The sequence below is a fragment of the Marmota monax genome, unplaced genomic scaffold (assembly GCF_021218885.2).
Source record: "Marmota monax isolate L192 unplaced genomic scaffold, Marmota_monax_Labrador192_F-V1.1 WCK01_AAM20220418_F8-fsc00395, whole genome shotgun sequence".
NCBI lineage: Eukaryota > Metazoa > Chordata > Mammalia > Rodentia > Sciuridae > Marmota > Marmota monax.
Window position 1 is genome coordinate 80,718 of NW_026693011.1, and position 18,396 is coordinate 99,113.

Here is an 18,396-nt window from a genome sequence, read left to right on the forward strand (position 1 = left end):
GGCGGGAGTGCTCATCCTGCCCCCACCACACAGAGCACATGGGTGCCAGGCAGGACCTCTGTTGAAGCCACACTCAGTGGGGCCCCTTGTGCATGGGCTGCCTCTGCCCCTGCCACACAAGGACCTGTCAATCATCCTTCACCCCTGAAAGGGGGCACTTGTGCTACTGGAGCCAGGGATCCCCACAGCCCTCAGCACAGTTTGGGAACTTCTGGGAAACAGGCCCCAGTAGTGCTGGAGACAGAGCAGAGACAGCCTGGGCTCCACACCAGGCTCCTCTGCACAGAGCCATGCAGGGATGGCATCCAGGGTCCTGGGAAGCAGCTGGCTGGATGCTCCCTGCAGCCTCCCTACCCAGCTGTGTGCTGGTCAGGGAGGAACTGTGCATCCACCTGCAGACACAGGACACAGCTGGCATAAGTCCACACTTGTACAAAGGAGGGAAGAGCCTTGGGCCCTCCCTGAGTGGCAGGGCTGCTGAGAGCAGGACCAGCTCTAAGGGCCACACACCTTTCCCAGGACCCCAGGTGGCATTGCAGGAGCCTGTAACCCCTAACAAGGTCCCCAAGGCAGCTGAGCAGGCCCTGAGCAGCCACTGCACAGAATCTCTGTGGAGGTGCAAAGCCAGCCCTGGGTGCTGAGAGCATCTCGTCCTTGTCCCCAGGTGCTGCCTGCCCTGTGCTGTCCTCTAATCTGACAGCCACCTCTCCACTCATGGGGCCTGCTGAACTGCTGACCTGGGCCTGGTGAAAGGCCACCCCAGGCAACCCTTGGGAACAGATGGACACTGCATCTCTGCTGCTCTGCCAACAGCCCCTCAGCTGTCCAGTCTGCCAGAGTGGCCCCAGCACCATGTAGCCCCCAGAACTGTGAGGCCCAGCTGCTCCAAGAACACCTGACCAAGGTGCAGGGAATGCACTCCTCAGGTGGAAAGAACAAGGAGCTATGGGACTCTTCAGCCACCATTTAGGAAAGAATTATTTGCATTAGGTGACACGGTAGTGGGAGCAGAATGCAAAGTTATAACACCTGCTCAAATGAGATATTTCTGAGGATTTAGAAATACAATAATCATGAGGACTCCTGGACATAATCCCTGACAGTGGGACATGCAGAAGCAGATGCATGAATTTCCAGAACTGTGCACCTTTCCCAGCTGAGCCTAGGAGCAGCCTGAGAATAGCAGTGACAGTTACAGCACATGAGTCAAAACCCAGGAGAGACAAGGTCAAGGGCAGATGCTTCACAGGAGAATTGTACCACATATTTGAGATCAGCCAATGCCACATTCACTAATTATTTTAATTCATTTTATACAGCCATCTTCACCTAGACATTATGACTGGGGACTTCCCCATCCCCTGTGGCCCCACGTCTGGTCACAGTGCTGAGAAAGCCCCTGGGGGCCTCTTCCTCTGGTGCTGGTTAACCTTAAACATCCAGGTGGAACTTTCTCTGAAGATCCCTGACACTGGGGGCTCAGCTCTGTCCCCTGCTCCCCAGGACAGCTGCGTCCTGCTGCACCCACCCAGCTCTCCTGGGCATCACTGTTGGGATAGCTGCGTCCTGCTGCACCCACCCAGCTCTCCTGGGCATCACTGTTGGGGACTCAATGTGACCCTCCATTTCTCTGTATCTGTAGAAGGTCCCCAGCCTGGATATCACAGTGGACTGTCATGAAAATGTCCCTCCTGGTTTTGAAGGAAGGTCCTAACACAGAGCCCCTACAGCCCTGGGGACCTTCTTCTCCTCCTCTGGCTGCTAAAGGGCTCTTCTCTCTGGAGGGATCAGGCTCCGTGAGCTCTGCCTGTGCACACTTGTGATGAGGGCCACGCTGCCCTGTGCTGGACTGTGGAGCTGTCCTGAGTCTCTGTGACCTGAGGACAGCAGATTTTCTGATGAACAGTTGACATCAGGCATGCGATAAGGGATCAGGTCCTCCTCCCTCAGTGGCCCTTGGTGGCATGACTGGCTAGAATCATCTGTGTCCTGAGCCCACTGTCTTTTTGTCTGACTCTGAGTCCTGAGGAGCAAGTCTACGTGGTGACTGAATATGTGTCTCAGAATGTTCTATCTCCAGTTCTGGAGAGGGCTAAGGAGCCATGTGGCCTACTTTGAGATCACTCACAGGAGCAAGTGTGGCCTCACCCTGTGTTTGTGCCTGGTGAATCTCTGCTCCCTTGCAGTGGTGACTATTGATTGTAGAATTTCGAGCAGAGGCCCTGCGTCCTAAGTCTGGAAAGAATCCACAGAGAATCTCTGAATGGAGGGGAAGCCCCAGTGGCATAGCAGGAAACCATCTGAACCTCCCTCTGCAAGTGTTTTACCTGGGGCCTGTGACATGGGGCTCTGAATGGCCCTGGTGTTTCAGACACCCTGAAAAATCAAGGAACAGTTCTGTCAAAGACATCAGAGAAACATACAAACTGAATTAAAAAGTATTACTTGCCTAGAGGGAAATGGATGGCATTAGAGCAGATTATGCTAAGTGAAGCTAGCCAATCCCTAAAAAACAAATGCAGAATGCCTTCTTTGATATAAAGGGGGTGACTCAAAACAGTGCAGGGAGGAAGAGAATGAAAAGAAGATTACCATTAAATAGGGACAAGAAGTGCATGGGAATGGGAGAGAAAAGGGGAATCGCACAGAAGATGGTAGGAGACAATCATTGTTATGCAAAATTACATATAAGATGGTGTGAGGGGGAAGAAAAAGAAAAAGAAATGTGTCATATTAGATTGGGTAGAAAGAGGTGATGGCATTAGATTGGATAGAAAGAAAGGATGGGAAGGAGAGGAGGAGTCGGAGGATAGGAAGGGCAGCAGAATAGAATAGACAATATGATTGATGTATGTACATTCCATGCATGTATTATATATCAAAATGCATTCTACTGTCATGTATGACTAAAAAAATAAATAAATAAAAATTAAAAACAAAAAAAAAAACAACCAAAAAAATACATCATTATTAAAAAGCAACCCACTCCATATCCCTCCCAGGCAAAAATAAAAGAATTATCCTTTGCTAAACAAACAAGAAAAAAAAAAAGAAAGAGGTGATGGGAGGCGAGGGGAGGGGAGGGGAGGGGGGGATAGGAAGGGCAGCAGAATACAATAGACACTAGTATGGCCCTATGTATAAACGTGGCTGTATAACCAATGTGATCCTGCAAACTGTACATGTGGAAAAATAAGATTACGTACCTCATTTGAATCAAATGTATGATATGTCAAGATCATGCCTTGGACCCAGGGGGATACAGAAAATGCCTCAATATCTAACAGGAAACCAGCCCTCAGCTCCTCTCTGCACCTGCTCCTGGGCTGAACTGAGCTCCCTGTGTGCTGAGCGCCCCCTGCTGGCGCTGTGCTCCCTGCAGGGAGGTGTGTGTCTGGGCTCACACTAAGGTCCCCACACTGTCTGTGGCACAGAAATAGGTGGCCATGTCCTCAGATCTCAGACTGCTCATTTGCCGGCACAGCATGTTCTTGGCATTTTCTCCAGAGATGATGAGTCGACCCTAAAAGGGGATGGCATAGTTTATGGTACCACTACCCCTACTAATGTATGAGACCCACTCCAGCCCCTTCCCTGCAGCCTGGAAAGCCCAGTAGACACTGAAGGTGAATCCAGAGGTTGCACAGGAGAGTCGCAGGGAACCCCCAGGCTGCACCAGGCCTCCCCCAGACTCCACCAGCTGCACCTCACACTGGACACCTGCAAACACAGAGGCAGCCTGGTCAGGACACTGTCACTCATCCACTCTTCCTCTCACTCCTGTCCACTCACACACTGAGTGTCTCTGGTTCTCCATTCATTACCTTTGAAAACAGCCACCAGGAAAACCCAGCTGAGCACACTCTCCATGGTGAGCAGCTGTGTTCAGTCCTGGTCACTGAGTGGGCTGAGCTGGGAGTCCAGGGCTGGGCTCCTGTGCAGAGCTGCAGGGTCAGGTGGGCTGGTTTTCATGAGCAGAAGGAGGCTCTATTTGCATTTGCTCCTGCTATATAACAGCTCTGAGTGGAGGCCCAGGTAGAGCAGCACTGAGGGCAGATGAGAGTGTCATTGGTTAGAATGCTGTACATAGTAGCGTTAAGGGAACATGATTACTTTTGCCTATTTTTCTGCTTGGCATTTATCAACCATTAATTTCTTTCATACATGCACAAAATCATGATCCAGGACAGTGTTAACCCCATGGTACAAATGTAAAATCACACACAGCAGCATGAGATGTGGTCACTGTGTCCAAGAGCACGTATCTGGCAAGAGTTAGAGGAGTATTTGTGCTGTTGCTCTCACCTTGGACATCAGTGCCCCACAGACCTTCCTCCAACTCGCAGGCAGACATACCTGGTGACAACCTCAGGGCACTGTTTTGTGGATGATCCCACACTTGGTGGGAGCTGGGCTCACTCAGGCTAAAGCAGACTGTGGGCTGGACAATGTCAAGGGCACAGGTGAGGCCCTGGCGTGTGACCCCCTGACTGATGTCAGGCCATGTGCAGGACAGGGAGGGGCAGAGAGGGGCAGTGCAGGCAGAGCTGGGGCTTTGCACTTTGGCCAGGAGAGCAGCACACCTGTGGTGCTGCCCAGGAGCTGTGGCCAGGAGGGGGAGGCCACAGCTCCACTGGGAGCAGCCCAGGGCTTTGCACCCAGAGGATGGAGGGTGTTTCAGGATCCCAGGGATCAACAAGGCCCAGCTTCCCCAGCTCAGAGGCAGACATGAAGACCTGAAAGACCCCCCAGGGCAGGGCCTGTGGGAGAGAGCTCTGGGCTCCTGACCCAGGACTGCCCAGGGCATGGTTTCCCCTGTTCAGCCAGCAAGGGGCCCAGAGGTTCCCAGCCCTGGTTCAAGGGCATCCAGGACCTGCTCCTTGGTAAGGGTGACCTTGTCCTCAGCCACACCATGCTGGCTTTGCAGGTGGCATTCTGTGAGAGCTTCAGAGTCAGGGAGGCTTACATGATCACTTGAAAGGAAGGGCTGGGAGGTCAGATGGGGGTCAGGGGTCAGAGTCCCTGCTGGCAGCCCTGGCAGGTGATGCATGGGGCTCTGAGATGAAGCCAGGGCTGTGGAGGAGACCTTAGTAGCAGAGGAGCCAGCAGTGAGGAGCACTTGCTCAGAAAGCTGCAGGCTAGGCTCACTGAGCATGGGGCCAGGGGGTATGTCCACCTGGGCTGTGTGGTGGGGCTGCCAATAGCCCTCCCATAAAACTTGAGTGCATAGAAGCTCTCTTTGGTTTTAAGGCACACAGTACGGTTTCCCTGAAATTTTTGGAGTCTTTTCACTGGGCTTCTGAGCTAAGCTGAAGTATTTGTGCCTTTAGGGACTCAAGGATGAGGACTGAATGTGTCTGCATTATGAGATGGATGTGAGAGCTTTGTGTCCAGGCATAGAATGATTAGTGTGCGTATTGTCTTTCAAAATTCCATGTGGTAAAGTTGTTCATCAGCCACTTGGACTGCAGGGAAGTAGTGGATACATTAGGACACATGGAATTTATGTCAGTCACTGTGGACAGGCCCTGCAAAGGGATTTTTAGACCCCACAACTTCTTCTTTCTCTTTGGAGCCCTTCAAACTAGGTGAGTGGCTGTCCCCACAGTGGGCTCTCTGCATTGCCCCTGGCACACCCAGGAAAGGTGTGAATGCAGTGGACTCCTCTCTTCATGGACTAGAGCACTGGAAGTCAGGAGCCAAAGGAAAGCTCCTCTTCATGTGTTGATGGCCTCAGGCATTTGCCACAGGGGTGCACATCTGAGGAGCCCAATTTAGGTTACAGTGCTAGGAGAAAAGGCCAGGCCTGAAGGACAGCCTCTTCCTGGTCTCAGTCTCCTGTCAATGTAAGAATCTGGCCTCAGAGGAGCAGAGCTGGACAGTGGCTGTGGTGGTGAGCAAGGTCAGGAGAGGGAGGGGCTGAGAAAAGAGGCACATGGACATGGCTGACCCAGGAGCAGTTGTCTGTCTTCACCCAGAGGGTGGCTGTGGGCAGCACGCTCACCCTGCAGACCCAGCAGAGCCAGCAGGAGGGATCAGGAGGGCTCTCCTCCCAGGAGGGAGAGTGTGGGGTGATGGGGGCAACACGTGTCCTGAGCAGACCAACAGGCCATGCTCAGGCACCTGGACCTCTGCACCTGCCTCCCCAGGATGTGCAGCTGTTTTTAAAATCTGAATTGACAGCCCTGGGGTGTGGTCACAGGTAGAACAGGGTCCACCTTGCACAGGGCCCTGCAGTCCAGCTGGAATCACAAAGTCATAAAGTCATTTGATTAGGATGTTGGGATCTGCAATGAAAATATCCCCAGGCCCCAGGATGAGGAAGTTAGCAGAAGCTGGAGATGGAAACTGAGAGACAGAAGCCAACAGAAATGCAGCACAGGGAAGCACCAGAGGGGCACAGTGAGTATCAGGTGCACCAGGACAGGGAGCAGGTCCCCAGAAGTTTCCACACAGTGACCAAGACTCAGTCAGTGACCATGTCCCTGGGAGTTACCTGAACAAATTCAAAGAGGAAACTCCATACGTTCAGCAGAGGAGAGCTGAGGAGAATGATGCTGTTGCCCACTCCTCCCCTGAGCAAAGCCTCCTGGGCCTGAGGATCCTGGACTCTGCCCTGAGTCCAGTCAGGCTCCCCTCCCTGCTCTCTCCAGGCAGAGGGGCTGTCCATGCTGGTGGGGTGAAGACAGGGGACCAGGACTGTTGGTGGTGCAGCAGAAGGTTTGGAAGTCCTCAGACCACAAGGTGAGGCATGAAGCCCTCATTCTTAATCAGAGACACAGAGTCCTGCATGCAGCTGCACCTCTTAAAGACAACACAGCAGACTGAGCTTCAGATGAGGGCAATGACTCTGATGCTTCCATTCTCCAAAGGCCCTTGAGTTGTGCAGACTGCAGTCTACTTTCAGTTGTGTACAAGGTGTGTTTGCCTCTCAGAGAAATTCATAAGAATGAAATGAAGATAACATGTACTTATAAATGCAGGAAAATTTAACAAAGAGTCTGCTCCATGCCAGGAGCTTGGACATTCCCCAGGTCCTCTACAGCAGGTGCATTGCAGGGTCTTTGAGGTTCTATAAGGTACAGAAGGAGAGGAAACCACACAGGCCTACAGGAAGCCCCTCACTCCCAGATTCCTCTCTGTACCTGCATCTTGGTCCCTTCAGGTTCCTCAGTGCACCTGCTTGTCCTGAGCTGAGCTTCCTGGTCTGAGCTCCCTGCTGCTCCTAATGTCCCTGTTTGTTTTTAGCCACCATGCAGGGAGCCTTGTGTCTGAGGTCATCCTGAAGGCCCCTCACTGTGGGTCCTGAACAGTCATACACAGCCACATCCTTGTTGGTCACAGATCTCAAATGTAGAACTGGTTCTTCCATGGTCTCTGGACATGGTGACTCAACTCTTCAGGGAGGGGTTATAAATTGTGCCTCCATTACTATCAGTGAGCCCCATTTACTGCAGCCCCACCACATGAGGCTGATGGATGCACCTCCAGGGGTAACCACTGGTGACAGAATATTCTGAGACATTGCAGGTTACGGGCTTCGCTACCCAGGTCACCACTCTGGCAACTGCACCAGGGAGAAGACACTGGGGTCAAAGAACCAGAGTGAGTTATGAACTGAGATGTAGCTGCCCCAAGTCTTCTTTTCTGAGTCCCTGAGACCTCACATCTGGGAGCCTCCAGTAAAAGGAAGAAGAACCAGGATGTCTGCACGTTCCCCAGAGCAGGTTACCATCCTAGAAAACCCCTTTCAGATGGAGAAGACCCTGAATGTGAGTGAGCAGGTCTGTGGTTTAACCTGGGGCCTCATTGTGAATCTTCCTGTGGTGAGGCTTGTATCAAGGAAGTGGAGGGAGGGCAGACAACTTTCTCTGGGGGAGGCAGCTGGCTGTGCCCTCAGGAAGGTCCATCCCCTGCCTGGGGTGCATGTCACCAGGCCCAAGGAGCCCTCATTCCAGATGGACCATATGGTGGGACTTTCCAGGGTGCAGGATGTATCCACACATGACAGAGGGCTTTGGGAACTGGTGACCAAGCTCACCTCCCAGAGTGCTGCAGTCTGGCTGGGCACAAAATCACGAGCCACTCAAGCAGGAACAAACTTTATTTCCAAAACTCCCACGAAATGCCATGCACGTGGCGTTCTCCTGGGACACGCTCGACTAACAGAAAATCCCTCCTCTGGAATTCCCTCCTACCGCACTTCCCCAACCAATGGGAACTTTCCTGAAGTCCCGCAGGAGCTCCAAAGTAGCAGGCCTAGGCAGACAGCAGGGGTCTAATCTCCAATTGAGTGTGCATCTTAACATAATCATTGTCATCTCAATGACTTGCTGGGGTCACCTTTCAACCAAAAATGCCATGCGACATTCCTACTTGGTTATGGCTCTCAGGATCTCCCCCCTTCTGTTTAATTAAACAACAAGCAATGTGGCTTAGGGACTGTGCCTGTTAGGTTGTCCAATACAACATATGGTCCTTACCCGTCATCAGATGAGCTGACCTCTAGGCATCAGCCTCCTGTTTTAGGTTGGTACCACTGCAATTGGATCATACCCGTCACTTACTACTGGTCCAGCATACAGCCATACTTGTGGATAGGCTTATGCACCAGTGGGGGGAGGGGTGAGGTTCTTTGCCTCACCTCTGTTGGCCCCCAAATTTTATACCATCACTAGCAGAAGGGAGGAGGATACAGAAATGCCACGACACCAAGCCAACTGATAGCTCCTTTGGAAAAATTGTATCACCGGTGACACCATCAGCAAAGATACTCCAGCACTACCACAATTCGCTGCACCAACAGATAGTTCACAATGCATACAAGTGATACATAGTCCAGGCAAGTTCTGCAAGCAGTTCAAAGCGGAGGAATCTATCAATATGTCCATTTTCTCCCAAAGTAAATTGACTCCTTGATTGAGCATTACTTGTTGAGTTATTATTCATTGATGCATCAGTTTATACAGTTTGTTGTGATAACTATCGAAGAAGCTGTAGTTTGGTTTTATCTTTGTCTTCACCGGCACTGGGATGAAGATAGGAATTCTTGCAATGATGGCTAAAAAAAATATGTAACGTTCCAACAGGTACTAAGAAAACAATTTTCTGAACAATTTACATTATCCTGAACAGAATTATTAAATATAATGAAGAGGAAAGGTGAAAGTAAATAAACAGATCTGTTAACCTCCTTATTTGTACACATATTAAAACAATCCTCAACAGCTGTTTACCCAATTTAAATTAAACCATTAAAATCACGTGAATAAAAAAAAATCGGATCCATTTTTTTCATGAGCGCTCCTCATATATGATATATGGACATAGGCACACACAGGCATACAACACAAAACACAAGTGTGCACACATAATGTACAACACATAAGACAATAGTAAGCCTTGTAGCTTTACCCAGGTGAAATCTCCATTGCAATGTTTAAAAACTCCACAGTCAAAAAATAAAACTAATCAGAAAAACATTAACCTAGGTCTGTATGAGGTCAAAAAATAAAATAGAACTTTATGATGTGGGAAAAGGCAATAATAAAATAGATATTGAAAAAAGCATCCTGGTTAATCACTGTCGCAGATGTAAGAATAGCCAAGCTGGAGCTATGGATATCAGCTGTTATGGATTTGAGTCAAATCATCTTCTTTTTGGTCTATAGAAATTGCTTTGGTTAGTCTCTCTGGAATTCAAATCAGCTGCTGTTCTCTCTGTGGAAACACACAAACAGAACCCCGACTCCAGACAATCACTGGGTCGGGACCTTTCCATTGTCCTGTTAGAATATCCTTCCAAAGTACCTTAGGCTGATGTACATTTTTTGGATACATATGCCTTTCCACAGCACTAAGCCCTGATGAATCCAAATTTAAAAAGTTTAGAGTATAAAGGGATATTTTAAGTTTATCTTTGGGGGATATATACCCTTTGCCAATTCCCTCTTTTTGCTTTAATAAGTACATTTTAATAGTTGGATGAGCTCTTTCAACTATGCCTTGTCCTTGTGGATTGTATGGAATTCCTGTTATGTAAGTAATGCCAAATGATGAGCAAAATTGTTTAAAAGAGGTAGAAGTATAACCAGGACCATTATCTATTTTTAACTGTTTTGGAACGCCCACAGTGGCAAAATTTTGTAAGCAATGAGCTATAATATCTTTAGTTTTTTTCTCTGGCATGAAGGGAGCCCATCAAAAATCCGGAAGAAGTATCAACTGTAACATGCAAATATTTTAATTTTCCAAATTCTGGCAAGTGTGTGACATCCATCTGACAAATATGGTTAGGTATCAATCCTCTAGGATTGACTCCAAGATTAACTTGTGGTAAAAAGGTCACACAATTTTTACATTGTTTTATTATATGTCTGGCTTGTTCCTTAGTTATTTTAAAGCACTTTTGTAAAGTATTAGCATTGACATGGAACCTTTTATGAAAATTTGTAGCTTCTTCTAGTGTAGAAAAAATATGTATGTCATGTGTAGTTTTATCTGCTAAATCATTGCCCAAAATAAGGGCTCCAGGCAATCCTGAATGTGCCCTGATATGTCCTATAAAGAATGGATCTTTTCTGTCCCAGATTAGACTTTGTATAGTGGAAAGCAAAGAGAAAACAGTAGAGGAAGGGGAAATCCTACCAGCATCTTCAAGGGATACTATAGCATTAACTATATACTGACTATCAGAAAATAAATTAAATACAGAATCTTAAAACATCACAAAAGCTTGTAATACAGCTTTAAGCTCTACCTTTTGAGCTGATTGTTTGGGTACTAAAAATGTAAATGTTTGATCAGGAGTAACTACTGCTGCTGTACCATTATTTGGCCCATCAGTGAATATATTTGGAGCATTCATGATAGGTGTTTTTCTTGTCATTTTTGGAAAAACTACAGGATGCAAAGACCAAAAAGACAACAAAGGATTAGACGGTAAGTGGTTATCAAATGAAACATTAGATTTGCACATGATTATTGCCCAAGTATTTAACTCATTAGCTAACTCATCAATTTGATCCATAGTAATGAGTAATAATTTTATTGGGAGAAATTCCAAACACTTCCTTTGCTGCTTTTATTCCTTTGAGTATTAATTGTCCTACAGCCTCAGGATACCTAGTAAGAATAGTGTTAGGAGAATAAGATAAATGTATCCATAATAATGGACCTTCTTGCCAAAATAATCCTGTAGGAATATTTTTTGTTGGTAGTACAATAAATAATAAGGGCAAACTTATATCAATTCTATCCAAATGCATATTTTCCATGTATGTTTTGATGGCTTTTAATGCCTTTCTTGCTTCAGGCATTAACATGTGGGGTGAATTTGGATCTGATGGACCTTTTAGGATATCAAATAAAGGTCCCAAGGGTCCTTTTGGTATGCCTAGATAGGCCTTATCCAATTTATGTCTCCCAATAACTTTTGAAAATTGTTAAGTGATTTGAGTTGATCTACTCGTATTTGAATTTTTGGTGGACAGACCATGGTTGAGGATAATAGAACTCCTAAATAATTAATTGGAAAATTTAATTGTAATTTATCTATTGCTATCTCTAGATTATATTTTTTTAATAAATTTGTAAGTGTGGCATAACATTCTAACAATGTGTTTTTATCTTTATGTGCTAGTAATACATTATCCATATAGTGAAATATTTGTAGTTCAGGATTTTGATTTCTAAGTGGCTGGATTGCTTTGTTAACATAAATTTGACACATAGTTGGGCTGTTAGCCATCCATTGAGGGAGTAATTTCCATTCATATCTCTGATCAGGACCTTCATGATTCAGTGCAGGGATAGTAAATGCAAAATGTGGACTATCCTCAGGATGAATTGGAATTGAAAAAAAAAAAAAACAACAACAATCATTAATATCTATAGCTAAAACATACCAGGTTTTTGGCAAAGCAGACAATTGAGGAATCCCTGATTGTGCAGGTCCCATAATAACCATCTCATTATTAATAGCTCTTAAATCTTGCAATAATCTCCGTTTACCAGATTTCTTTTTGATGACAAAAATGGGAGTATTATGGGGAGATACTGAAGGTTGTATATGTCCCTCTGCTAATCGTTGTTTGACCCGGTCATGGGCTACTTGTACCTTTTCTTTAGTCAGGGGCCACTGAGGAACCCATATTGGTCTTTTTGATTTCCAAGTAATTTTTATTGTCCCAGTGGCCCCTTCTGAAAACCCAATCCATGTCTATTTATTCCTTGGTCTATTTGAATTGGTGCTGCTATACCTTGTTGTTGTTCTCCTAATCTTTTTTCTTTCCTAAAACCTTGTCTAGCCCTAGTAGTGGGCGCATTAGGATTGATGTTATTTGTTAATGTCAAACTTAATTGATCTAGGACATCTCATCCCCATAAATTTATAGGAAGATGATCCAATACATATGGCTGTATATTTCCTTCACATCCTTCAGGATCCTTCCAATCTAATACCATTGCACTTCTATGGGGATTAGTCGCCACTCCTAGGCCTCGAAGCGTTTGAGTGGCTTGTTATAATGGCCAATGTTTTGGCCATTCTTGACGAGATATGATGCTAAGGTCAGCACCTGTGTCCAGAAGTCCATTAAATTCATGTCCTTGAATATTTAGTTTTAGCATTGGGCGAGAATCTAAATTTAAAGACAGCATAGCCCAATCTACACCTGTGGAGCCTAATTCCCTGGAACCTCTTTCTATAGTACGACTGGAAATTTTATCATGCAGGCTGGGTATTATTAATAACTGTGCTATTCTATCTCCTGGTGAAATTACTGATATACCTCTTGGAGAACTTGCTATAATTTTTGTTTCACCTACATAATCAGGATCAATTACCCCAGAACTTATCATAAGTCCTTTTAGTGTATAAGAACTGTGTCCCAATAATAAGCCTACTGTTCCTTGGGGAAGAGGTCCTTTTACTCCTGTGGGAATGATTTGAACCCCCATCTCTGGAGTTAGTGCTGCTCTGGCGGAGGTGCAGATGTCCAACCCTGCACTCCCTCTGGTTTATCTGATGAGGGATTTTATGTATAATGTGTCCTGGGCACTACCCTGATGGTGTTGCTGGGTTCCTCTATTGCCCCGTCTATTTGTGGTTGTGGGCCCCGGGGCATTGGGCCCCCCAGTCTGTTTTTTGGCAATGGAGCCTGATGCCTTTCTCCACGATATCATGGGTAAACACCTGATTCTTGTCTCTGTTTTGATAACAGAGTACTCTCTATGGTGGTTAGAGAATGGCATTCATTAGCCCAATGTCTCCCTCTACGGCATTGTGGGCAAATACCTGGTATTCTATTCCTTTGATACCTAGTTTTGTTAAACCCTTTTCATATGGTGCAATTCCTTTTAAAATGTCCTGTTTGTTCACAATTGTAGCATGTTTTTGGTCTGGCATCTAAAGCCTGTTGTACTGTAGCTACCAAGACTTGCCCTTGTTCATTAATGTCTCTACATAATTCAATATATGTGTTTAAATCTTCATGTTTCCATGGTCTAATAACCTCTCTACAGCAACGATTTGTGTGGTCATAAGCCAGTTGTTTTATTAATGGCATTGCTTGTTCTGTATCCCCAAAAACTCTGGCATCTTTTTGAATAAGCCTATCTACAAATTCAGTGTAAGTTTCATTAGCTCTCTGTATTACCTTAGATAATTGACCTTGTAAATCTCCATGTCCTTGTAAAGTCTTCCATGCTCTAACTGCATCTGCAGCAATTTGTGCATATATAGCAGGATCATATTCAATTTGTTGCCGTTGACCCTCATAAGGTCCTTTTCCTAACAACATATCTAGATTTCTTTGAGGGTAACCGGCTTCTGCATTTTGCCTAGCTGTGTTCGTGCAAAATTCCTCATTGGCAACCTTCCATAACAAATATTGTCCTCCATTTAGCACAGATTTGCACATGGTATCCCAATCTGCTAGCGTCATGTCCAAGCTGGTAATGGATTCGACCATGCTTACGGTGAAGGGTGCTTAGGGACCATAGGTTGTTACAGCCTCCTTTAACTGCTTCACTGTTTTGAATTCTAAAGCATGGTGAATTCACTACCCTCCTGCCTGCTCAAGTTCAGGGCATGCTAATCTTTGAGGTCCTGTCTCAGGATCCCATCTATCAACTACAGGGGTTGAGGGCCACTCAGCTGTCTCCACAGGTGGACCTCTTGGTTGAATTACACCCTCTGGTAATAGAACGGAGTTAGTCACAGCCTCCTGTTGTAGCTTCCCCCCAATAGCTGTTTCTCCTCTAAGCTTTTTTCCTTTAAATTTTCTTCCTCTATCTGACTATCAGGAGAGACTTTATCTTTTGCTTGATCTAACATGTTTTCTACCATAGTCTGGACCTCTAACAATTTACTTAACACTCATTCAGTTTGTTTTTTACTAATTTCTAATCTACTATAAAGATAACACAATCCAACAAGATAACACAAAACAAAACCGAAACAGAATGAAACAAAAACGGAATAAAAAAATCATTGTATCAATTTTCTCTTCCTCAGGGCCAAAAAACTTCTAACCTTGAACCAACCATTTTATCCAGTTTGCCTGAGAAAGTTTTAGGGTTAGGCAGCTTGAAACAAAAACAAAATAAATCAAAACAAGAACACATTGTTTTTTGAAATGGTCACCAATTCTCTCGCCTTCCCTCAGGGACGAGCAATTTCACTTACCTCCTAGCTTCAGGCGTTCCCCGTACAGGCAACCAAATGCCGCAGTCTGGCTGGGCACAAAATCACGAGCCACTCAAGCAGGAACAAACTTTATTTCCAAAACTCCCGTGAAATTCCACGCATGTGGCCTTCTTCCGGGACATGCTGCACCAACAGGAAATCCCTCCTCCAGAATTCCCTCCTACCACACTTCCCCAACCAATGGGAACTCTCCTGGAGTCCTGCAAGAGCTCCAAAGTAGCAGGCCTAGGCAGACAGCAGAGGTCTAACCTCCAATTGAGTGTGCATCTTAACATAATCATTGTCATCTCAATGACTTGCTGGGGTCAACTTTCAACCAAAAATGCCATGCATCATTCCTACGTGGCTATGGCTCTCAGCACCAGAGGACATAGGACTAATGGCAGTGTGTATGTGTGTGTGTGTGTGTGTGTGTGTGTGTGTGAGAGAGAGAGAGAGAGAGAGAGAGAGAGAGAGAGAGAGAGAGAGAGAGACAGAGAGAGAGAACAGATCACAGAAGTGCAGTCTATACACACCTATATCTTACCCTAAGTTACAGAATAATGATTCTAATACATGTGCAGTCACCATAAGCTCATGTTCAGCTTTGGAGTTACAGAGTTTGATGGAACATATGAATGTTGCAAACTATGTCATTCAGAGCAGATTCCCTTAGACCCAAAGCTCTTCAGGTGCTGGAAGACTTTGGGTGACACATGACTGAGATTCACATTTCTCCATGGACCCTGATTTGGACTGTGTAGTGACCAGGATGTCCCTGGGAGGGTTGGTGCTCAACAAGCTGCACACACTGTGATTCAGTGGGGTGTAGACCCTGCTCACCTGGGTTCACTCCTAGCACTGTTGGCAGAGCCCTCAGGCCTGGTTCTTGCCTTTTCCTGTGGACAGACGAGGTCCTGCAGGAGCAGCTGGTCCTGTGGATTCTGCCCTTGGTGGAGAGCAGTGAGGAGCCAGGGCCTTCTCCAGAGGGAAGCAGAGGCCTCTGGTGAGAGACCCTCAGCTCAGGGATGTGGGCTCAGTGTCCTGCAGGAGCCTTCCCAGCTCCTCAGGAGGGGCAGACCTTGTTCTCTGTCTCTGTCTTTCTCCTTCACTGCAGTGTCCCCACCATGTTGGAGAGAGGACCTTCCTGGTGGCTCAGTCCATCTGCACAGCCAAAGCTTCTCAGAAGGAACAAGCTCACCTGGACCCAGTAGGCTACTGGTGTCATGGCAGGTCTCTCTGTAAATGGTCCCATCAAGTTCATGTGGCCGAGGGGCTACATGTGCCCAGACTCAGGTCTCTGTAAACAATACCCTGTGAATTGCCCTCCATGGCCATGAGTAACTGAGTTCTGGTCTGTGGTGAGATATCCTGAGAGTGGTGTGGCACGCAGAGCCCAGCCCAGCCCTTCTCACCATGAGACCCTGAGGATATGGACTGCACATGTGACCTCCAGTCTGGAAAGGCACACATTGGGGATTGTAGCAGGAACTGTATGTGTGATCTCTATAGCAGGGACCTTAGGAAAACAATATTGTCATCTACTTTTAGTGCCATAATTCTCTTTTGGACATTTAAATTGCCTCTTTGACCTTCATCATGGAGCCCACAACGTCACTTGCTATGCTGTTGCCCTGACATGCCACAGCTGTCATTTGGGAAGGTCACAGAACCCCAGCCCTGTCCCCTCTCACATGCACCTACTGATATAGGTCCAGGACTCTCTGAAGATCCCCTTCCTATCACTTCTTTCAAAGAGCCATGTTGGAAAAAGCTGAGTATCAGCTTTAGTTTAGATCCGAGGTGCTCCAAACCCTCTTGTGTGAGACATTGGAAGAATTTGCAGAGGTGACAGTGTCAGACTCTGAAGGTTGGGACAACAATCAGCGGACAAGAAAGAGGTCACTAATAGTGAGGGAGGAGGGACAGGAAAAGGGAGAATCCAGGAGCGAACTGAGCAGATGTGAATGGCCACTTCTGCACATGTGTGAGTCCTGCACATGTAGCTTGTTCCATGGTGAGTTTCTCATGTAGATATGCATACACATAGTATTAATTTAATTAAAACAGTATAAAAACATGGAATAAAACTCAGTGAGGTAAAGTAACTGAGGAGTAAGAGAAGAAGGACAGAGGTGGTACTGGGACAGACCAAGAGCTTTTATATTCAACTAATGAATGTAATAATGTCAAAATGTATCGCAATCAATATATGTAAGATACACTATTTTAAAAGAAAAACTACATCACAAAAACAAAATAATGATCTTCAAACAAATCAAAAATAAGCCTAGAGCACAAGGCCACAGAGCTCCCCTGGAAAGCAGGCACAGGGAGAGGCTCTCAGATTCAGGAAATCAGCCCTCAAACCCATTCTGCACCTGCTCCTGGATGACCCTGAGCTCCCTGTGTGCTGAGCACCCCCTGCAGGCCCTGGGCACCCTGCAGGAGGTTTGTGTCTGGGCTCAGACTGAGGTTCCCTCACTGTGTCTCTAGCACAATAATAGGTGGCTGTGTCCTCGACTCTCAGACTGCTCATTTGCAGGTACAGCGTGTTCTTGGAGTTGTCTCTGGAGATGGTCAATTGGCCCTTCAATGAGTCAGCATACAAAGTATTACTTCCACTAGTACTAATGGATGAGATCCACTCCAGCCCCTTCCCTGGAGCCTGGTGGACCCAAGGCATGTAGTAGTCACTGAAGGTGAACCAGAGGCTGCACAGGAGAGTCGCAGGGAACCCCCAAGCTGCACCAGGCCTCCCCCAGACTCCACCAGCTGCACCTCACACTGGACACCTGCAAACACAGAGGCAGCCTGGTCAGGACACTGTCACTCACCCACTCTTCCTCTCACTCCTGTCCACTCACACACTCAGGATCTCTGGTTCTCCATTCATTACCTTTGAAAACAGCCACCAGGAAAACACAGCTGAGCACACTCTCCATGGTGAGTAGCTGTGTTCAGTCTTGATCACTGAGTGGGCTGAGCTGGGAGTCCAGGGCTGGGCTCCTGTGCAGAGCTTCAGGGTCAGATGGGCTGGTTTTCATGAGCAGAGGGAGGCCCTATTTGCATGTCCTCCTGCTATATAGCAGCTCTGGGTGGAGGCCCAGGTAGAGCAGCTCTGAGAGCAGATGGGAGGGTCGTCATGAGCAGCATAGTGGACAGAGGAGCATTCAGGAAGGGAGAATTTCTTCTAATTTTATTTTACAGCCCACTATCTTAGTTTATTTAATATAAACACATAGTCATATGATGGAAGTGTCTGTTCTAAGCTAACTCACTGCTGCAGATGTAAAATCACACACAGAAGCATGAGTACTGGTTCACTGTGTCCAACAGCTCTTGTGTGGCAAGAGTGATTGGTTATCTGATCTTTTGCTCTCACCCTGGTTATGACTGCTGCCCTGACCCTCTTCTAGCTCCCAGGTGCACACACTCTCGAGGCCCTCAGAACCATCCTGCATTGGAAATGTGCTGTGTGTCTTCTCCCCTCTGCTGCCACTTGCTCTCCAGGGAGGCATCCAGCTGAGGGCCTCAGAGGCTCCCTGCAGGGGGAAGTCTGTGCCTCCCTGTGAGGGCCTCCTTCAGCTCAGGAGCAACCAGTTGGCACAGAGCCCTCAGGACCACATGCTGCTACCATCTGTGGTGGGCACAAGGCACAAGTGTGGGTAGGGAGAAACCCAGGCTGTGTCCTCTCTTTCAGTTAT

At 46.9% G+C, this 18,396-nt stretch overlaps 1 pseudogene; it reads right to left on the reverse strand.

The window, feature by feature from the left end:
* Positions 1 to 7,039: 7,039 nt before the first annotated feature.
* LOC124098389 (immunoglobulin heavy variable 3-23-like) lies at positions 7,040 to 17,663 on the reverse strand (annotated as a pseudogene).
* Positions 17,664 to 18,396: the final 733 nt, after the last annotated feature.